Source organism: Natator depressus, chromosome 3 (assembly GCF_965152275.1).
Source record: "Natator depressus isolate rNatDep1 chromosome 3, rNatDep2.hap1, whole genome shotgun sequence".
In the NCBI taxonomy this organism is placed as follows: Eukaryota; Metazoa; Chordata; order Testudines; family Cheloniidae; genus Natator; species Natator depressus.
Genome location: NC_134236.1, coordinates 85,096,036 through 85,119,106, shown reverse-complemented (window position 1 = coordinate 85,119,106; position 23,071 = coordinate 85,096,036). Strand labels below are relative to the sequence as shown.

At 42.9% G+C, this 23,071-nt stretch overlaps 1 protein-coding gene across 4 annotated transcripts in view; it reads left to right on the top strand.

The window, feature by feature from the left end:
• WASF1 (WASP family member 1) overlaps positions 1-23,071 on the top strand; it is a 168,642-nt gene that overhangs the window by 81,299 nt on the left and 64,272 nt on the right. The window contains exon 1 of one of the 4 annotated variants that reach the window (XM_074948232.1): positions 16,555-16,572. The exons of the other annotated variants lie outside the window; for them this stretch is intronic. The gene's annotated coding sequence lies outside the window, so the exon portion shown is untranslated. Of the gene's footprint in view, positions 1-16,554; positions 16,573-23,071 lie in introns of those variants that run through there. 4 annotated transcript variants of the gene reach the window in all.

Here is a 23,071-nt window from a genome sequence, read left to right as displayed (position 1 = left end):
TACACATATTGAATCTATTTCCCCATGTTAAGTATCCTCACACCTTCTTGTCAACTGCCTAAATAGGCCATCTTGATTATCACTACAAAAGTTTTTTTCTCCTGCTGATAATAGCTCATCTTAATTAATTAGCCTCTTACAGTTGGTATGGCTACTTCCACCTTTTCATGTTCTCTGTATGTATGTGTGTGTGTGTGTGTGTGTATATATGTGTGTGTGTGTGTGTGTGTGTATACATATACCTTCTTACTATATGTTCCATTCTATGCATCCAATGAAGTGAGCTGTAGTCCACGAAAGCTTATGCTCAAATAAATTTGTTAGTCTCTAAGGTGCCACAAGTACTCTTGTTCTTTTTGTAGATTGAGAGCAGAAACTCAATTCATACTGCTCACCAAACCATTTTCAGATAGTAATTAGTTTTAGTCACTTCCTCCCTGGTCTGGATTTTAACTGATAATTTTGAGGTGAGAGATCCTATGTTTATTTATCAGTCCTTTTAGCCATCTAGCAACCTGGCTTTAGACATTAGTTCGGTTTGGGTAAAGGCCCAGACATCCAGATGCTATCAGAATTAACTAAGTTACTTGGACTCAGATGCATTTGAGAATTTTTAAAAAACCCAGCCTTAAAAAATTACAAAACCAAAAAGCTGAAAATTAATATTTTGACATAAACCATCTGCCCTATGTAAGTGAGGAATGGCAGACTCAATTAATTATCAACGCAGCAGTTTCTTGAAATCAGTGCAAATCCCAGAATTACTGATGTTTATGCAGTGAAGATAGATGAGTGAGCCTGAGATAGGCTGACCAGAGTTTTTAACAGAAAATTAAGACACATTTCTTAGAGCTGGAGTATTCCCCAAGGCAGGCTACTTCCGCAAGAGGCCAACAAAGCTCCAAGTTTCCCTGGAATTCTTTAATCAGGTGAGCAGGGTTTGACCTGACTTCTGCAGATCTAGTCAGGGATTCCAGTTCATAAACCTGCAGATACCCTATGCCTCTGCAGTGTCTACAGCCTCCCTCTACTCTTTCAGGATCCCTTTCAATATAGCTCTTATGAGAGTGAGATCTTGCGAGCCACTTATGGATTCCTGCACTGCACATGGTCCCCTACCTGCATCACTATTTCAGCTGAGAGCTGAAAGAAGAAAGTGGCTTATTTTAAAAATTACAGTTCCCATCTACTGTTCTGTTTGGAGAGACAGGGGGGCTTGGAAGCATATTGGAGCTAGTGGGTAGGGAAGGGGGGAGGTAGGTGACATATTACACAAACACCCTCATGGCCCTCAGACCTGTAGTTTTATTGAGAGAGTAGCCTCTGGAAACTAATTGTAAAATGTTGGCTAGTAGAAACCTCACATTATCTAATTAAGACAGTGGGTGAAAAAATGAATATGAATGAACAGAGGGTCCTTGAGTGGTTTTGTAATATTGCTACTATTATCTTCAGTGAAGAAGTCATAATGTAATCCAGACATTAGCCAGATATTCCATCTTCTCAGAGTGTTCCTTTTGTGTGAAATGGTCTACTTCAAGAACAGCCATTACTTGCTATTGATGCTGCTGCAGTTCCAGCTTAGTGGCTGTGGCTGGTATGCTGATAGCAGTTTCAGAAACTGTGCTAGAAGTAAGAACCTCCTTACTCTGCCTTCAGGCTCAAAGCTAACAAACAGTCTGCTATTAGACAGTGTTATACAATCATTTTGTTGTTTATCCACATTGCAGTGCTAAAATATACAACTTTTCTCTCTGGCTGCCTGACAGTATGCCTTCCTTTGATCAATAAGAAATAATCATTTTGAGGCACAGCAATAATGGAGAAGAATTTTCTCCCTAATAGGGAATAGCATGGCTCAGTAAGCTGTAATAGCCTTTTGGAAGCCAATATCCTGTACTCTAACCTATGGCTGCAAATCCAGGACAATAGTTTCTGCTGCTTTTCAGTTAATAGATTGGGTTGTTGAATAATTATATGGGTAATAACACTTACCTGCCTTATTGGAAAACCTTGTATAAAGAAAATTGTCTTTTCCTTATCACATATTGAGTTATTGCCTGGTGACTTTCAGTAGTGTTGATAAAATAGTAACAGTGCTGGTGCTTGGTACCATTAGCATGATACAGGTATATGCTTTGAACTTGTACAGTTTCACAGCAAAGCAGGAGGAATTCTTCTTCCCTGGTTGCTTGTTTTTCCTTTTAAATTCCAGTTCTGCTATGCTGTACTCTGAAGAAACATAGGTCAATATTTGATTAGGATGAGGGTACTGAAGATACCTCATTTCATCATAGCTGTCATATCTGATTACGTATCTTTTTGCTTCCCTGACTTACTTACATGACATTTCAGCACAGAAAAAGTGAGCCAAACATCAGGGAGAGTCATAGGAATTGCCATGCAGATCTTTGGTCCATCTAGTATGGTGTCCTGTCTCTGACAGTAGCCAGTACCACCTGCTTAAGAGAAAGGTCCAAGAAACCTGGCACTAGCTTGTTACAGAACAACATGACCACAAGGAGAGTTTCTTCTTACCCTATTGTTAATGGTTGGCTTATTCCGTGGAGGATGAGAGTTTATATTCCTTCAGGGACTCTTTGGATTTGCTTTGTTTTTGTTTATTTTTTGCTGTTATAACTAAACAGAAGTTGTGGGCTTGATACAAGAATTACTAGGGGAATTTCTATGGACAGTGTTATACAGGAGATCAGACTAGATGATCTAATGGTTCCTTCTGGCCTTAAAATCTATGAATCTATTAATTCTGGATGTACTTGTTTTCAGTATAAATGTCCAGTCCTTTTTTGAATCCTCCTGAATTCTAAGGTCATGGATTGTGAGAACATAGAAGAGTGGTAGTTTTGTGTGTGTGTGAAATGGAGAGAAGCAGTACTAAACTTGTTCTGGCAATTAATACTCTGGGCTCTTTTGGGGTCCTTTTCCTGGATGGTAGTGGTAAGGACAAACAGAAAAATACTTGCTTCTTTGAGGAGTATCGTAGCAGCAACAGCGTGGCATTCTCCACCACTACTACTACTGTGTGTCTCTCGACCACTGTTGAGAGCCTCTGTTCACCACATAATTGTCGTTATGCATCTCACTCTCTGTTTTATTTTCCAATACTGATAGAATTCTGGAAACTTGCAAAAGGCTTTACTACTCTTACAGTCCTAAGTGGCTGCTAGAGCTTTCATTTGTTGCAGTTGTCAGCTATATTTTCTTTGCAGCTAGAGCTTTTTACTTTCTTGTCTGATAGTTTCTTTCTAGTCATTGTTTAAGTTTTAGTTTAAAATTTTACAGGACAAGGTAGTTGATCCTTGATATTTTCCACTTCAGCACGTTCAGTGTGGCAGGTGGGGATTTCACTTTCAACTTGGATTTTTTGTCCTATTAAGGAAGTGGGAATTAGTAACTGTCAATGGTTTCTTTTTACATTGGAAGAAACCATTCTTTTTGGGTGCTGGTGACTCAGATGGTGACAATTTTAGCAGTACAAAGCTGTTTGCTGATATCCTCTTAACCTCGACCAGCTACTATGGTGGAATGTTCTTTTGGTTCATCTAATTTTTGCAAGTTTTAGTCACAGAAATACAATTTAGAAGATCACCTTGTCTTTACTGAATAAGTGCTCCTACTGAGCTGTGAGAGATCTTGATGGATATGCTTGCCACTACTGCATCCCCTCGCACCTCCATGAGACATTAGAATACAGCTTCTGTGTGCACTGAGAAAATAAAAACTTCTCAGATTGGCTTTGCTTGTCTCCCTGCCATGACATAATTGAATTGCCCCACCTCTATGAGACAGTGGGTGGTATATTAATATTTATGTTGGCATTGAAACTTATTTTTTTTAACTGAGCACGTCAGTAAGCCAAAGGTTGTCATGTTTGTTGGTTTTAATTACCTTAAACTGTGTAAAAATAACCATTTAAAAACTAGATATTTCTTTCCCCACCCCCACCAAAATACTAGAGGCAGAATAAACCAGCCATTTTGAAGAGACATAATGATAGGCTCCCCCGCCTCCCGGTCTGGTGCTGGTCCTTTAAGCAACTGCTCAGACAGTCTGAAATCCTTATCTATCTCTCTATCTCTCTCTTTCTCTCTCTCTCTCTGTCTCTTAAGTTTTAAATTATTATTTACATTGTTGTAGCACCCAGAGGTCAAAATCAGGATTGGGGCTCTATTTTGTCTCCATCTATGTGCACTCCCATTCTAAAGTCCCCCATTTTCCCCTCATGGCAGGGGCTCTGGATGTGTCCCCATGCTCTTTTTCCCACTCCACTATACCAGGGTCCCCCATTCTTCCACCATGCCAGAGGCTCTGTGAGTTCCCCCCTCCCCTATACCAGGATCACTCAATCTCCCCCCTATACCTGGGGTTGTGTGTACACCCCCCATGTTAATGGGAGCCGTCAATCAGTCTATAGACAACTGCAGAGGTGCTTTTAGCTGTGGCTATGCTAACAGAATGGCAGGGGTTCCATGTGTCCGTCGTTTTTCCCCTTTCAATTTTCTGATTTTCCACAAAATCAATACAGTTTTGGCCACTGATGCCTAGAACTTTCGGAATTCATCGGCTGTGTCATTCAAAAAGTTACTGCATTACATACAGATAGACAAACAGAGAAATGCTGTCATGTTGAGTGTAATATCCTTACAAACTTGGCCAATTATTTTGGTCAGTTATCTAGTTGGACCTGCATAATGCCATTATAAATGTTCACTCAGTAATTCCTGCATCAAGACCATAGTTTGGGTGAGGTATACTGCTAAGGGACAGACTGAGTGAGGCTAGGCTTCCAAAGGGTTGCAGTGGTAGGAGAAGGGCAAGATGAAGGAGAACCAACAATTCCATAGCAAAACAATAAAGGGGGGGGGGGGATCCAGATTCCAAGTGTCAGAGTTGAATGAATTATGATGTTGGAAAGCTTTAAATTAAAGGTTTCAGAGTAGCAGCCGTGTTAGTCTGTATCCGCAAAAAGAAAAGGAGGACTTGTGGCACCTTAGAGACTAACAAATTTATTTGAGCATAAGCTTTCGTGAGCTAAAACCCACTTCATCAGATGCATTCAGTGAAAAATACAGTGGGGAGATTTATGTACACAGAGAACATGAAACAATGGGTGTTACCGTATACACTGTAACGAGAGTGATCAGGTAAGGTGAGCTATTACCAGCAGGAGAGCGGGGGGGGGGGAGGGGACCTTTTGTAGTGATGATCAAGGTGGGCCATTTCCAGCAGTTGACAAGAACGTCTGAGGAACTGTGGGGGTGAGGGGGTGGGTGGAATAAACATGGGGAAATAGTTTTACTTTGTGTTATGTATGACCCATCCACTCCCAGTCTTTATCCAAGCCTAAGTTAATTGTATCCAGTTTGCAAATTAATTCTAATTCAGCAGTCTCTTGTTGGAGTCTGTTTTTGAAGTTTTTTTGTTGAAGAATTGCCACTTTTAGGTCTGTAATCGAGTGACCAAAGAGATTGAAGTGTTCTTCGACTGGTTTTTGAATGTTACAATTCTTGACATCTGATTTGTGTCCATTTATTCTTTTACGTAGAGACTGTCCAGTTTGGCCAATGTACATGGCAGAGGGGCATTGCTGGCACATGATGGCATATATCACATTGGTAGATGTGCAGGTGAACGAGCCTCTGATAGTGTGGCTGATGTGATTAGGCCCTATGATGGTGTCTCCTGAATAGATATGTGGACACAGTTGGCAACGGGCTTTGTTGCAAGGATAGGTTCCTGGGTTAGTGGTTCTGTTTGTCTGTATCACAGAATATCAGGGTTGGAAGGGACCTCAGGAGATCATCTAGTCCAACCCCCTGCTCAGAGCAGGACCATTCCCCATTTTTTGCCCCAGATCAACTTAACAGCCCCCTCAAGGATTGAACTCACAACTCTGGGTTTAGCAGGCCAATGCTCAAACCACTGAGCTATCCCACCCCCCCTTGTGTGGTGTGTGGTTGCTGGTGGGTATTTGCTTCACGTTGGGGGGCTGTCTGTAAGCAAGGACTTGCCTGTCTCCCAAGATCTGTGAGAGTGTTGGGTCATCCTTCAGGATAGGTTGTAGATCCTTGATGATGCGTTGGAGAGGTTTTAGTTGGGGGCTGAAGGTGATGGCTAGTGGTGTTCTGTTATTTTCTTTGTTGGGCCTGTCCTCTAGTAGGTAACTTCTGGGTACTCTTCTGGCTCTGTCAATCTGTTTCTTCACTTCAGCAGGTGGATATTGTAGTTGTAAGAATGCTTGATAGAGATCTTGTAGGTGTTTGTCTCTGTCTGCAGGGTTGGAGCAAATGCAGTTGTATCGTAGAGCTTGGCTGTAGACAATGGATCGTGTGGTGTGGTCTGGATGAAAGCTGGAGGCATGTAGGTAGGCATCGCGGTCAGTAGGTTTCCAGTATAGGGTGGTGTTTATGTGACCATAGCTTATTAGCACCGTAGTGTCCAGGAAGTGGATCTATTGTGTGGACTGGTCCAGGCTGAGGTTGATGGTGGGATGGAAATTGTTGAAATCATGGTGGAATTCCTCAAGGGCTTTTTTTCCATGGGTCCAGATGATGAAGATGTGATCAATGTAGCGCAAGTAGAGAAGGGGCATTAGGGGACGAAAGCTGAGGAAGCGTTGTTCTAAGTCAGCCATAAAAATGTTGGCATACTGTGGGGCCATGCGGGTACCCATGGCAGTGCCGCTGATTTGAAGGTATACATTGTCCCCAAATGTGAAATATTTATGGATCACTCTCGTTACAGTGTGTATGGTAACACCATTGTTTCATGTTCTCTGTGTATATAAATCTCCCCACTGCATTTTCCACTGAATGCATCCGATGAAGTAAGCTGTAGCTCACAAAAGCTTATGCTCAAATAAATTTGTTAGTCTCTAAGGTGCCACAAGTCCTCCTTTTCTTTTTAAATTAAAGGCTTCTCTCAGCTGCTGCTGCTCTCAATGTTGAGGAAACAGGGAATGACACTTGGACTTGGAGGGTCCTTTTAGGTCTAGTGGATGTACTGACTTAACTCCAGAACCCTCAGCTGTGGTGCTGGCTGCCTGAGTGAGAGTACTGTTAGTGGTAAGCGCTATGAGCTTGATCCAATACACACTGAAGTACTTGAAGAAGCTTCCACTGGCTTCCATGGAAATTGAACCAGGGCATTTTTGCTTCTTAATTTTTTGCAGGATTGGACCTTCTGTTGTCAGGGCATGTAACTCTGCCCCATTTAGGCAAATGTTTACTCAGGAGCACAAACCCATTATATTTTAAAGTGCTTTTGTTTTCTGCACACCTCTTGTAGCAACCTTCCCTCTCTCTTTCTTATCCAGAAGAATTTCAGAGACGTGTACAGTTGAAAATTTGTCTAAGATTCCATGGAGACAAGCTTTCTCATAAAGTTTTAAGCATGCCACGATTTTGTCTCCATTTGAAATACTATCAGAATGGTGATTTTTGTGTTATTTTGGTAGCTCCTGTTTGAAATCAGTAAGAACAAGAATGTAAAAATGTTGGGCATGATTCTGACATTTCTGTTGAACAGCCATTTTAGGCTTTGCTTATTTGGGACTACTCACTGAGTGTGACAGAATCAAGCTCTTACACAAATTCATGAGTTAAGATTTTGAACCTAAAGAAAAGGTTTACCTCAAGAAAAATGTGAGGTTGGTTATTTTATCTGCAACATTTTGCCCATCCCTAATATGGATATTTGTCAACTGTATTTTTAGACACTGACAGTAAATGATGGTCAGAAGTAATTTTAGTATTTAAGCCTAAGAAAAATTAGGAGAATTATATCTTATAGATCAGGGGTGGGCAAACTTTTTGGCCCAAGGGCCACATCTAGGTGGGGAAATTGCATGCAGGGCCGCCATGAATGTAGGGCTGGGGCAGGGGATCAGGGTGTAAGAGGGGGTGCGGTGTGCAGGAAGGGATTCAAGGCAAGGGATTGGGGTGGAGGAGGGGGCTCAGGGCAGGGGGTTAGAGTGCGGGGTGCAGGAGGGATTCTAGGCGCGGGCTGCAGCCCGGCGCTACTTACCTTGAGCGGCTCCAGAGTGGCTGCGGTGTGCAACGGGACTAAGGCAGGCTCCCTGCCTGCTCTGGCCCCATACCACTCCTGAAAGCGGCTGGCACCACATCCCTGTGGCCCCTGGGGGAGGGGGAGCGGGAGGCAGAGGGCTCCATGTGCTGCTCTCACCTGCGGGTACCTCCCCCGAAGCTCCCATTGGCCGCAGTTCCTCGTTCTTGGCCAATGGGAGCTGCGGAGGGCAGTGTCTGCAGGCAAGGGCAGTGTGTGGAGCCCTCTGTCATGTGTCCCCCCCCCCCCCCCCAAGCGGCCGCAGGGACGTGGTGCTGGCCACTTCCAGGAGTGGCGTGGGGCCCATGGCACCATGGGCGTGGCAATCCCGCGGGCCGGATCCAAAGCCTTGACAGGCCATAGTTTGCCCACACTGTTGTAGATACTTACGTTCGTATAATACACATCTCTTAATAATTTCATACCTTGGAAGATGAACTATTTTTACAATGTGTTTTTACTTAGACCTGGTAAATTCAAGGCTCCAGAGGATTGTAAAAAGCTAGAAATTATGTACCATTAATTTTAAGAGATAAAAAAAGCTTTTACATAAAAAGCCCTGCAACCTACATCAGTTAACAGAGAATGGCATCTCTTTGTTAGAGATCAAAAAGAACGTTTAATTTATCTTTTTTAGAGTATGCTAATAGAGATGCAAATGTTGGTGCCACATTGCTCATTTCAATTGGTTTATGCCTGAAAAGTAATGGTATAAATAGTTTCTTCATCTTCGTGTAAAGAAACCTCCATTCTAGTGAACCTATGTAACATGAAACCACAGGGTAAATTACCTGCTAAAAACTATGGGCACAGTCCCACAAACTCACTGCTGTAAGGAGTCCTGTTAACTTCAAGGTGACTAGTCATAGGGACAAAGATTTGTGTTTGTGAGGTTCTAAGAGCCTGATTCTGGAGGAACACAGACAAATTAATAACATAGGCAGAAAATAGCAAAATGAGATTTGACTTGCAAAACTGCAAAATAATATGACTGGGAGGGGGGAAAAAATCTGGAAGGGACAGGAGAAATCTGTGTTGGGCCATGATTCAGCAAGGTATTTAAGCACCTCTAATGTTAAGCATAAGTAGTCCCCTTCAAGCCAGTGGGAACACTGTCACGCTTAAAGTTAGGCATGTGTTTAAAAACCTTGCTGAATCAGCACCTAAGTGCTGCAGTGCACCTACAATACAGAGTGAACAGCAAATTAGAAATAAGTTTGGAATTTTTAATAGATGTAGGGCTTCAAATGCACAGGCGTCATGTTACAAAGCAAGGAAGTAATAGTCTCTCTGAATTGCCCTGATATAGTAGTTCATCCCTATTCAGCAAAGCACTTCAGTACACCTGTAGATGCTCTGCAGAACTGGTCCCTATATGCCCCAGGTACAATTGCACCTGGAGTCTGGACTTAATTTCTGGCTACCACCTGACTAAAAAAATATTGATCAGTTAGGGAGAGTTCAGAGACGAGCAACAAAAAGTATCAGAGATGGTAGAAGTGATTTATGAGGAAAACATTACAAGAAACTGAATATCTATAACTTGGTTAGGTGACTGATTGGGGGGCGGGGATTATAACAAGCCTACAAATATGTGAAGGTAATAAACAATAAGAAAGAAGAAGAACTGTGTGTGAAACATGGGACTACAGAGGAATGAAGCCAAGAAAGAGCTGAAACCGAGCGAGAGAGAGAGAGAGAGAGAATTGAGGCTGAATAACGGGAACACTTTCCTATTACTGAGATGTACTAAGCTTGTAATAATCTTCCTAGGGAAGTGCTGGAAGCTCCATTGCTTAGGACATTGAAAACTAGACTGGACAAAACACTAGAAAATATACCGTCAAGAACAATCCTATACTTCCAGAGAAATGGATTGGATAATCTTCAGGTCTCTTCCCTCTCTAACTTCTATGAGATATTCAGTCTTTACTCAGTCCAATTCCTCATTGACTTCACTGTGGTGTTTTGCCTTAGCAAGGACTGAAGGATCAGTGATCAATCCCTATTTTTAAATAATATAAATCACCTGTGTTTCTTTCTAGAGTGCTTGCTCGTGTCCATTCCATTGTAGGTGTGTGTGCTCATCACATGCACCGGTGCCTGAAGTTTTTCCCTCAGTGGTATTCGTAGGGAACCGGCTCTGGTGCCCTCTGGACTGGCATGCGTATGCACCAGTATAAGGGGCGCTGCCGGCTCCCCCCTCCCTCAGTTCCTTCTTACCGCCAGTGACAGTGCTGGTATGTCTTCTTGCTTTGGCAAGCTTTCCTGTCTCTACTGTATCTAGTAGTGAATTTGTTGAATATAGTTGTTTAAAGTAGTATAGTTAGTAGTTCCTTTAGTGTTAAGTTAGAAATAGACCCGTACGGGATTCAGCCTAGGGATGGGGCTTGCCCTAGTCCCCAGGCTTCAAACCTTGTGACTGTTGCAAAAAACCCATGCCCGTCAGTGATCCCCATGCCTGAAGTGTTTAGGGGAAAACCACAGGAGCAATAAGTGTCGCATTTGCAAGAGCTTCAGGCCATGGACCAAAAAGGAGCAGGACATTCATCTCCAAGTGCTCTTTATGGGGTCAGCCCTAGAACCAGCTTTGGAGCCGACGAGATCGGACTCTGCTCCAAGCACCGACCTCCGACTGGTGCCTATCCCCATCCCCGGTTCCGGCTAAACAGCAAAGGAGGTGGCGTTCTCCTATGTCCTGTAAAGAGAAGGAGAGAGCTGGAGGAGAGCAAAGACCCACATGGGGCAGCTCTTCCCCTCTGGACGGTGGCCAGGCTCCGATTCCCACTGGGCTGTCAAGCCCACTTTAAGACCTGTCCACCACCCCGGGAAGCAGCAGAGGCACTTGGCACCCGGCAGTGCCATCCATACCAGAGACCTTTCAGGCCGCTACGGGCATACTGTCCCTTCTGGTGCTGCCCACACTGGTCCCTGAGGTGCCCCATTTGAGGGGTAAAACTGCCTTGGGACCCTTCCAGCGGTCTCCATCAGTGCAGCACTGCTCCTCGCCGCATAGGGTACCCCAGCAACGGTCACCTGAACAGCTCCACCAGCCCCCAGGAGCGGGTTGGCTTACCTGCCAGAGTTCCCGGCTTCGGTCCCTGGACTCTAGGCAGTGTTCCTTGGGCTCTAGGTGTCGATTGGCAGCAGTCTGGCACAGACCTGCATAGGCGCGGCACCAGTCCCCAGAGCCCTGGTGCTGGGTCGCCCAGTCCGCTCTCCCAGCTCACGGCACCATTCCGGAGGGTCAAGATGACAATCTCTATCACGTTGGTCTTCTCGCTCCCGTTCCCGCTTCCGATCTACGGAGTGGCACTGCTCTGTAAGCATGAGGCACTGATCACCCTGGGTACCTTCGCTGATCTGCCGAACGACGACCCCAGTCACTGGAGTTGTGGCACCAAGAGCCATCGCCCCCGTACAGGTCCTCAATGGAGGTCCGTGGCCAGAGTCAACAGGATTCGGATCAACAGGCAGCCTTGGTACCGTCCTGGTCCCCCAGACAAGTCTCTCCCTCCTCGGGCTTTGATAGCAAGGAGGAGACCCTGCCTACAAGCCAAGGCCACCCACCAGGGGCATCAACATTCCCCCCGGGCCACCAGTGGCAGCATGGACCTAGGGCCAGTGCCTGGCCTCCTGGCAACTATGGAACCCCTGGGGGTTTCCCCACCCGTCGCAGGGGCATAGGTCAGTCTCAGTGGCATCTGAAGGATGGTCAGTGACAGTCTCCTGCCCACCCCCTGACTTGGACGTGGAGTCAGAGGAGGCTCCCTAGGGTTAGCTAACCTCGGCTGAGGCTTCCCTAGCAGAAGCGGCAGAGTTGGCAGACCCACCTGTACCTGCCTCCTCCTCATCTTCGCCCGATGAGGCGATAGCGGGACCTTCTCACTTGGTTCCCCAGGATGATGCAAGGGCCCACCAGGAGCTTTTAAAGACGGTTGCCTCAAACCTGAGGCTGAAAGCCAAGGAAGTGGCGGAACCCTCAGACTCCTTGTTCGATGTGCTAAGTGCAGCAGCCCCCTCCCAGGTGGCATTGCCAGTGCATGAGGGAGTGGTGAAAATTACTAAGGTCCTGTGGCAGACACTCTTCTCTTTGCCCCCCATCTCCAAGTGGGCAAAAAGAAAATACTATATCCCTGCTAAGGGGTCTGAGTATCTTTATACCCACACTGCCCCAAGCTCACTGGTTGAGTTGGCAGCCAACGAGCACGATAGACAGGGCCAACTGGGATCAATTCCTAAGAACAAGGAGGCAAAGAGGCTTGATCTCTTTGGTAGAAAAAGTTATTCTACGTCCAGCCTCCTTCTCAGAGTGGCCAACCATCACTTGGCCATTATGATTTTAATATTTGGCAGTGAAATGGCCAAGATACGGATTCGCAAAAGCCAAGGCGGGGTCTCCGCCCCATCCTTGACCTGCAGAGCATCAACAAGTATCTCAAGAAGTAGAAGTTCCGCATGGTCTCCTTGTCCTTCATCATTCCTTCCCTGGATCTGGGAGACTGGTACGCCACCCTCAATCTGAAAGACGTTTATTTTCATATATCAGTATTTCATAGACACAGATGATTCCTACGTTTCGTAGTTAGGACTGCCCACTACCAATTTGCAGTGCTCCCTTTTGGCCTAGCAACGATGCCAAGAGTGTTTACGAAATGCATGTTGGTGGTGGCGGCCTACCTCAGACGTCGGGGTATCCAGATTTATCTGTACCTCGATAACTGGCTCATCAAAGGCTGCTCCAAAGTCCAGGTCCAGTGCCGTGTTGAGATGTTGCAAGCCACTTGTCAAGCTCTGGGCCTGTTGATAAATGAACAAAAAATCAACGTTAATCCTGGTCCAATGGATAGAGTTTATCGGAGTGGTGTTCGACTCTATCCGAACCAGAGCGTTCCTGCCAGAGGCCTGGTTCAGAGCAATGTCAGATCTGATTGCCAGCATCACTGCTCATCCACTAACCACGGCCCAGGTCTGTCTCAGACTGTTGGGGCACATGACAGCATGCATGTACGTTGTCCGACATACGAGACTCAGGCTGCGTCCCCTCCAGATGTGGCTGTCGTCGGTCTACTCTCCGGCCAGACATCACGCAGACAAGCTTATCACGATCCTGCCGCAGGTATTTATCCCTGCAATGGTGGTCCAACCCCATCCTGGTGTTGGAAGGTGTGCCATTCCCGAGCCTGCAACCCACGGTCTCCCTGATTTCGGATGCATCCGACCTCGGTTGCGGAGCGCATCTCGGTACACTGCAGACTCAAGGGTTATGGTCTTAAAAGGAGCTCATGTTGCATATAAACATCAGGGAGCTCCAGGCCATCCTTCTGGCTTGTGGTGTCTTCCTTCTGCAACAGTCTGGCCAGGTGGTGTAGGTGTTGGCAGACAACACGGCCTCCATGTTCTATGTCAACAGGCAGGGAGGAGCTCAATCATCGGCTCTGTGCCAGGAGGCCCTCCATCTGTGGACTTCTGCATCCAGTATGCAATCTGCCTGGAAGCCTTGCACCCCTCCGGCATCCGGAACATGCTAGCTGATCACCTCAGCAGGTATTTCTTCTCTCACCACGAGTGGTCCCTTCACTTGGAGGTTTTCAGAATCCTTTTCCAGAAGTGGGGAGCTCCCCGAGTGGGCCTGTTTGCCAACATACAGAACAGAAAGTGTCATCAGTATTGTTCTCCCCAAGGCCTCGGCAGAGGCTTACTATCCAGTGCCTTTCTCCTGTCTTGGTCCAGGGACCTGATGTATGCCTTCCCGCCAATTCCGCTCATCAGCAAAGTCCTCTCAGAAATCAAGAGGGACAAGGCACGGGTCATTATGATCGCCCCAGCATGGCCTTGCCAGCATTGGTTCAGCATGCTGAAGGACCTGGCTGTTGCAGCCCTGTGGCCACTTCCCAGCTGCCCAGACCTACTCTTGTAGGATCACAGTTGACTCCTGCATCCAAACCGTGCCTCTCTCCATCTCACAGCTTGGATGCTGTGTGGCTGAATCCAGAGGAACAAGCCTGCTCTAGTCAGGTATGGCAGGTTCTCTTGGAGAGCAGAAAGCCCTCCACCAGAGCAACTTACCTGGTAAAGTGGAAGCATTTCTCCTGCTGGGCGTCAGAGCGGAATATCTCCCTTACCCAGTGTCTCTCCAGTCCATCCTGGATTACCTGCTTCACTTAAAGAACCAAAGTCTCGCCTTCTCTTCTATCAAGGTGCATCTGATAGCCATATCAGCCTTCCATCCTCGCATCCAGGATAGATCGGTGTTCTCACATAAGATGTCGATCAGGTTCCTGAAAGGCCTTGAAAGACTCTTTCCACCGGTCTGGGACCCAGTTCCCCAGTGGGACCTCAACCTGGTCCTCTCCAGGCTCACGGATCAACCCTTTGAGCCTATGGCTTCTTGTTTCCTTTCCCACTTGTCGTGGAAGGTTCTGTTCCTTGTAGCTATTACCTGGGCTAGATGTGTCTCCAAAATTAAAGTCCTCACTTTGGAGCCCCCGGAACACGTTATTTTACAAGGACAAGGTCTAGCTGAGGCCCCATCCGGCATTCCTGCCAAACGTGGTTTTGCACTTCCATTTCAACCAGGATATCCTCCTCCCAGGCACATCCCTATCCAGGACATCTGCAAGACTGCAACGTGGTCTTTGGTACACACGTTCACAATGCATTACGCCATCACCCAGCAAGCCAGAGATAATGTTGGATTTGGCAGAGCTGTGTTACAATCGACACGTCCGTGAACTCCTATTCGCCTCCGATGGTACTGCTTGAGAGTCACCTACAATGAAATGGACATGAGCAAGCACTTGAAGAAGAAAAGATGGTAACCTTTCATAACTGCGGTTCTTCGAGATGTGTTGCTCATGTCCATTCTATGACCCACCCTCCTTCCCCTCTGTTGGAGTTCCAGCAAGAAGGAACTGCAGGAGGGGGAAGCCGGGGGCACCCCTTATACCGACGCATATGCGTGCCACTCCAGAGGGTGCCAGAGCCGGTCCCCTAAGGATACCACTGAGGGAAAAACTTCCGACACCAGTGCATGTGGTGAGCGCACACACCTACAATGGAATGGACATGAGCAACGCATCTCGAAGAACAACAATTACAAAAGGTAAGTCTTTTCAGAGCTTTTAATAAATCTCTGCTTGAAAGTAAACAACCTTTTCTATCAATTTAAATAACTTTTTTTTTTTCAACAGAACACTGTTCAAACAGACACTTTAAATAACACTAAAATGTGAGTCACCATTATACAGAAAAAAGGCTTCAGTAGACAAGGCAGCATGTTATTTATGGATATTGGCAGGCTTGTGCAACAAGCCCGCCTTCTGAGGAATTTTGTTGTTTGCAAGGAAAGAAATCTATATAGAAAGGAGCTCATCTAGTAATAATGAGCTGATCATTACTGCCTGTCTGACTCAATTTGTGACATATCTTAACTCTTCTTTAAAACTGGAAAAAAAGTTAGCAGTAATCATCAAATTAAAATCCTGTAAATATTTAGCAAATTCAAAGTGTCTGTTTTGGGACCTTAGTATAAAACTTACTTTGGAAAGCTAAAAGGCTGTTATGTAGAACTATGATTTATTTTAATATTGCAAAGAATGATTCATCACCTTTTTCAAATGTCTGGTTAAGCTATGTCTTTTGTGTTTTGCATAAGAAACTTAAAACTATCCAGCCACAAAAAGCTTTAAAAAAGTAATTTTATGACACTGTCTACTGTCTAGTCAAATGTGTCTGAAGCTATGGTTGTAATAATTAAAACAATTGTACGTCACTTGTGGATTAATATAGAGCAACCACATAATTAGCTCCTATGTTGTGTCAGGTTTCCTAGTCACAGACCTTTGTACGCTGGACCTCAGTACTATTGTGGGTGTCTGACATTATTTATTATTTCATTAGCATCCAGTTTCCTTCTTGGATTCAACAGTAAGGTCAGTGCAATGAGCTGCATAGACTGTGTGTCTTATTTCCCCTCCCTCCTCTTCTCTCCACCCCCAGCATAGCCACTCATTTCCCTCATTTCTGGCGTGTCATAATTTAATATTTAGCAATTATGGTTTGGAACCAAAGGAATAATTATTTCTTAATCATTCTGCGTTTAGGGGGTTCGTTTCACATTTCTGAGGAAAAAAAGGAAGTCTTTGGTCACTGGGGGTGAGTGCTTCTGTGTTTTCTTTGTAAAGATAGCTCTGTTGTTAAGGCAAGACACTGTGTGTTGAATTCTAATTCCTTTGTGCAAGAGCCAGCCCGTTTCAAAGCAATCCAATGACTGGAGGTGTTCGGTATGATTAATAGTGCTACAGTTCTGTGATTGACTAGGTTGACTGTGCTTTCTGTGTGTGTAGAATTCTAAAAGTTGATACACCGTTGATGAGTAACAGTGAAGTTTAATGTTGTAGCGGAGGTGGGAACTGAATATCTTCTCTATGCCAGCCAGGTTTTGTCTGGGATTACATTACATTTCTTAGCTGCTGTGAAGTTCAGGTACTTTTTCTTTAAATATTTATTGTTACTGCAGCACCATGCTACCCATTTTAGAGCAAGTTTGTGTCTCTGTGATAATTTTTTTTAGAATCAAGTTGTAAAATTGGCATGTGCATTTGAAAGGTAGCTATCTTCAAGTGGTAGATGAATATCTATGGAATTTAACTGTTGCGTGTTTTAATTCATAGAATTTAATTCTTTGATAAGGTTATCATGTAATTTAATCAATGATTATATATTATGATAGATTTGATAAAACCTCAGAAGTTATGCTTTATTTCTGGCTTTAGAGATTTTGGATTTAAATTAACATTGGATTAGTTATCTATCTCTGTCAAGATTACAAAGAGCTTTTGTTGTGATCCATCATAGGGCTTTTGTGTGATATACTGTATGCAGAAGCTGTTAACAGAAAGAATAGATTAATGCTGTGAGGAAAAAATGTCATCAGATAAACACTAGATCTTAAAAAGCAATTTCAAATGGCATAGTAAGTTGTATATCATTAATACATTTTTAGCCTTTTGGGGGTGAAGAAGAACTTGTAATCAAAAATTAATTTATTAATTCTTGGCTGTGCTTAAATTAGAACCCAGGGTACTTCCAAAATGTTTTGAAATCAAATTATTTGAATGGGCTCTGTAGAAGAAAATGAACCCTGTGTAATCTGAAGACTTTTTAGTCATGTTACCAGAAAACTCTGCAACTGTCCTCTTTGAAGTCTGTGTATGTATGTAATGTGTAGTAATTTTAAATCATATATCTAATACAAAGATATAGATATATAATCAGGTAAAATTGTGCGTGTATTATCTTTTTAAAATTATGCTACATATTCAGAAGCTTCAGTAGAAGAATGAATACAAGGAGCCATCAGATTCTTCTTGGTTAAGACCATAACAGTAAAACTGGGCATATATGTGCAATATATCTCTAGGTATGTGACTTATATATTTGTGTTAATGCATGCTTGGCATATTATGAATTTAATTATTCTTTCATTCTTGCCACAGTAATATATAATTAGATCTTGTGCCCATTTTTGGAAGCCATCCCTTTTGTTTGTAGTAAACTATTAAGGGGAAGGTCTTTTATGTGTTTCTACTATAGTTTAGTGTGATATCTTCAATATCTGAATAAAATGTGTTTTACCATTTTCTGCCTTTAATATTTTCATTTGGCCATGAAGCTTTATAATGATATTGGCTTATCTAGTCTCTAACCTTTTCATCATCTTGTACACTTAATGTATCGTAGGCCAGCAAAGAAATTCCTTCAGCAAATATGAAATGGAGAGAAGTTCATATTAAAAATATCTAGAAGCATTATTATAACAAAATATGAAATATCAATTAAATAATGTAATGTAACGTTTGCTATTCTTTCATTCTATTTTGAGTATCCTGTTATTTGAATACATTTTAGTTACTTTGGTTTAAATCAAGAATTCTATTTGTTGTAACTTCGGTGTTTTTTACCTTTAGGAAAATATTTGTACATACTATTTTACTGAAAAATAGCTAAATACATATTTTTAATTTCAAAATTTGCTTAAAATATTTAATTGAAAGCAAATGAATTTTAAAAATTGAAGTGTTACTCTCTGTTAACCTCTGGTATTTAACACAACATGTAACTTAGCTTATTGAAAAAACGGTGAGGGGTGGTCATGTGTGATGCAGGGGGTGGGCGAGATGTCAAAGGGCCAGATATGCTACAGGCTTAGTGCCTTACTGTCTTCAGTAGTTCTGCTACTGAAGGTAATAAGTGCTTCACCCTGTGAAAGGTCTTTCTAGGAATCGGTCTGTAAAATAGTTAATTTTCTTAGACAAAAATAAATTGCAGCTATTAAGAAGCTAGACACCAAGTAAATCTATATATCTTTGTTAATTAAATATGGGTAAGTTTGTTGGAAGCTGATAGTTGGTTATTTTTGTTTCTGCATTAAAAAAAGTATTAATCTTTAAAGTCACAAATAACAGTTTTACATTGTAGATAACATAAAAGTAGGTGCAGACCAGAACTTGAATAAGATGATATGATTAAAAACCAATTATTGCATAACAAATTGAAACTCATTTACTGCCGGTTTAAGATACAAAAATCCAGAAATGAAAAGAGAGAAAAACCTTTTTAATTATGGATTTTTTAAAAAAACTTAACCATATTTAGTCTTGCAAGTCAGAAAATAGTCTAAGAGAACAGCAACAAATAGCATTCCCACTTAACAAAAGTGTGGATGTTGGCAAAGTGTGGATGCTATTTATCTCATCTGAAGCATTTGCAGGTGTTATTAACAAAAAATTGGAGAGCTTTGTGCTGAACGCTCCATCCTAATAGCAAGGGTAAGAAGGACATTCAGCACATATCTCAGCATTTACTGTTTACAGAGGGCCAGTGCAAAGTCTTTCATCTTGCAGAATTCTTCACACTGCAGAAGCCCATCGTAGTCGTGAGATGGGGTGTGTAGGTGAAGTCAATGCAAAGTTGATCTTCCACAAGTCCTGCCCATTGGGAGTTTGTGCTCAACCCTGTTCCTAATAGGTCTGCACAGAAGGGAGAAGTTTAACTTATACTTAAGGAGTAGCCCTCTCTTCCCACCTGTATAAGCACAAATCCAGTGATCTGGAAATCCCCAAGTTCCCATAGGCGGCATGGTGGGGAAGCAGCTTCTGTTCAAGCTTATACATTTGCATGCAGAGGAATTTAAAGTATAAATCTCCTAGTAACACTAGTTGAAGTAATATGCAGTTATAGGACATGAGCCCAGTACCGGTTTATTAGACACATCATTTTAACTTTTAAATGTAGTTAACACACTACTAAATTACACACACATAATTTGAGTGGCCTAGTATAATGCCGGTGTCTCCAAACTGTAAATATTATATAACTTCAGTGTTAGCTTGGTACTAAGCATCATAATTAGGTGTTTACACACTAGCCTTCTCCTCTGAAATCTTGTTGCTACCACTGTGGAGCTGCTCTGGCAAGATATCAGAATTTGTCCCTAAATCTGAGGCTGTGATATCAACATTACATAATAAATCCATGGCTGCTAAGTTTCCTGTAATGTATAGTAGAATATTTTGAAAGTTAAGTTAATCACTAAAACTTGCAATTTTTGGTGAAACTTTATATTTCTTTTACTAAACCATGGATAGTAGTCTTTTGGGTTTTTTTGTGGGGAGGGGAGTAGATTCCTAAAACTTCCACTGTTTTAATAGAAGAGACTTTAGGTTTCATATGCTAGCAACTTTCAGAGTATCCCAAAATGCTTTATAAAGCAATGAGTTGGGTACTGGTAGTGTGTGACTGTGTAGGCAGACACAATGACTGTTATGTACTCTATTGCTATTTTTAAAAAAATCTATATTAAATTTGACTGTCACAAACTTTGAAGTGTAACATTCTGCTAGCAGTCAAAGAATGATTGAGTGAAAATTGGGGATGTACAAAGCATTCCTGGACTGTGTATTTTAAAACATAGGTAGGAAGAATCATGGCAATATTAAGGCACAAAAATATATTAAAGAAAACATAAGTCTGATTTAAATCCTTTAAAGCAAGAACATTCAGTGCTACATTTTCAGCACACTGTGTAGGGATATAGATACATGACTTCCATTAACATTAAGGAAATATTGTCAAGGTTGATAGTCCCCAAATGGAACTTAATGAGAAGTAACTTTTTAAAAGTCCTCTTGATCTGAAAGATTCTACGAGCTTTCCAAGAATAAGACTGAAATGTAGATTAAATACCCGTTAGTTTTGTGGGCAGCAAGTCAGCAGCAAAGGTGGAGCATTTGGGTTTTTTCTCAGTTATATGTACATTTGCCATCCTTCCGATCTTCCTGTCTGACTGTCCCTGATAGGAAATGTGACCTATTATCCTGACAATTGGGGTTTATATTTGTCACAAGATTGCAGAATCTAACATTTTTCCACACTCCTTGCACTTCTGAAATAATTCTGTAGGCCAGTTCTGCAAGGGAAAACAATGCCTGTGCCTGTGCTCATGATAGGCAAGCCATTCGCCCAGTTTTAAGCCGGACAGTCCTGCTTTTTTTAAAGTTTGTTCTAGGTCTGGTACAAGACAAAACAAGATGTGGTTTTGTCCAGTTTCAGATGGTGAATGCCATTTTGAAGAGTGCGCCACCCTGCCCCCGCCTGTGTGACATCGCATGCATGATGTGCGCAAGGTCACGCGGGGGGCAGGGCAGGGCGCTCTTCAAAATGGTGTCCCCCATCTGTGATTGAAAGTTAAGTTAATCACTAAAAGTTGCAATTTCTGGTAAAAAGTTGTATTTCTTTTGCTAAACTACCGGTGTTCTGGGAGTGGTTTGGGAGAGGGAGGGGAGATTCCTAAAAATTCCACACACACCCTATTTTCATAGAAGAGACTTTGGGTTTCATATGTTGGCAACTTTCAGACCATCCCAAAGTGTTTTATAAAGCAACGAATTGGGGTGCTCCCCAAAGTGTTCCCTCAGCATTAGGAGCAGAATGAAACTGACATAATCCTTGTCATTTTGACAGTGTTGCTCCTATTGGAGATGTAGTGCATGTACAGGGCAGAAGTGCCACAGGCAGGTTCCTCTGCAGCTGCCAGAGGCATCTGAAAAAGGTAAGAATGAGGAAGAAAAGTTAGCTGCTGAAGGCTTTTAGAGGACAGAGGATGCATCTGTGCCTGCATGTAGCATAGTGGATTAAGTAACTATCTAACTTTTCAAAGGTAGTTCATTCAAATCTCATTAAATTGGTATTTTTTAAAATGTGTTCACTTTTTTCACCAGTGCCATTATACATTGGGGTAGGAATTAAACAAGGAAAAATCAGATCCAACGCATTTTCACTGCTTAAAAAAATTGGTGACATCTGTCAGAATTTAATAGCTATTGTAATGAAAGCATAGCACTTAAAGACTATCAACTCAATACATAACGGATCACATTGTGACTAGCCTTTATGCAATATGAAGGTGGCAGAGGAGTTTTCAAGGAGCCTTCTTTCTCCAGGCATCACATATAAGGGTCAGTCACAATCCCAGTCTCTGTATTTGAGGAAACTCAGGGTAAACACTACTCCAAATGTGGTGGGGAGGAGGCAGAACCTGGTCCCATTCCCTTTGCACACTGGCATTGGTGAGAGACCTGTCCACCAGGTCTCTATAAAGAACATGGGATAGGCCAGTTCCACATAATCCTCCGTGTAGACCTGTACCACCCCCTGCCTCACCCACAGCCTCAGAGGTGTGAGGCTTTGTGTGGGCTGACATAGAAAAGAAAACCCTTTCCCCCTTTAAGGATTGTACACACACCCTTCCCTTACTCATGGGCCTTCTACCTCCTCATGGGCTTGATGAAGGGAGGGGAGCCTGTTGACTTCTGCATACCCAACGGGAGGGGCTTATAAAGTCTTCCACCTGCCAGGAAGTAAAACACCCTTGGGGATCAGAGAAGGACAGGGTTTTGAGGCCTTGTTGTAGTTATGCCTAATCATCTTTTTGTGGCTTCAAAGGAATTTTTCCTTCTCTGCCAGATTGTCCTTGGCAGGGCAGGTTTTCTTGCCTTTCTCTCAGTTGCCTCAGCAAGTGGGCAGGTTCGGCTGTAAAATTTCTTTTTGTTGCAATTTTGCAAGTGCCCAGTGCAGCTAATCATTCAGTAGGGGGTCTGATTCCCTCATAAACTGGAACTTTTTTTCTCCAAATTGTAGTGACTCCTTCTATATCAAGTTTTCATTCATTAAGGGGGGGTTGGGGGGAATTTCCCCAAATTTTCAAGAAATTCCCAAACAAAAATAGAATTACAGTTGTAAATAGTTTTAATTTAAAACAGCATTATGAGACTGTTGTAGACATAATGCAAAACGCATGTAAAAATTACAAAGTTCTGATTTAGGGTTTAAAATACAATGCTTAATTTTTTTTAACTTAACTTCAAATTTCCCAATGGAGTCAGCAATTCAGAAGTTTGTAATTCGAGTTCAAAACATCTAAATATCAGAAAATATAGAAATACTCATTTAAGGTTCCAGTTTTAGCTTTAATGCTGTCCTCCTACCCTCTACCACCAATACACCATCTAGCTTTCAGCTATAAGCCAAAACTTCCACTCTGCTAGAGAAAGCTCTACAGACCCGCCTCTAAACTGACTATGGAAAAAGTCTCCTCTGCTGCGCAAGGCAGTTAATTTACTATTTTATGCCTCCATCGGTTGGAACAGCCTGAGGATGCTCTGCCACAAACGGAGTGAGAAATCTCGGCTTTTACCAGATGCATTTTAAGCCGAGCTAAGCGTTTTACTCATAACCTTGCTTGATGGCTAGGAGATCCATCAGTCTCTCCTGTTGTTTCCCCTGAGTTAGGTATGATATAGAAATTGCGATTAGACTTCAAGACGAGGGAGATACATGCTAGCAATACCAAGTTTTCCTACCAACTGATCTTTAGAATATGCTTCTCATACCTGCCTTCCAGACTGAATGATATGAGCGCTGT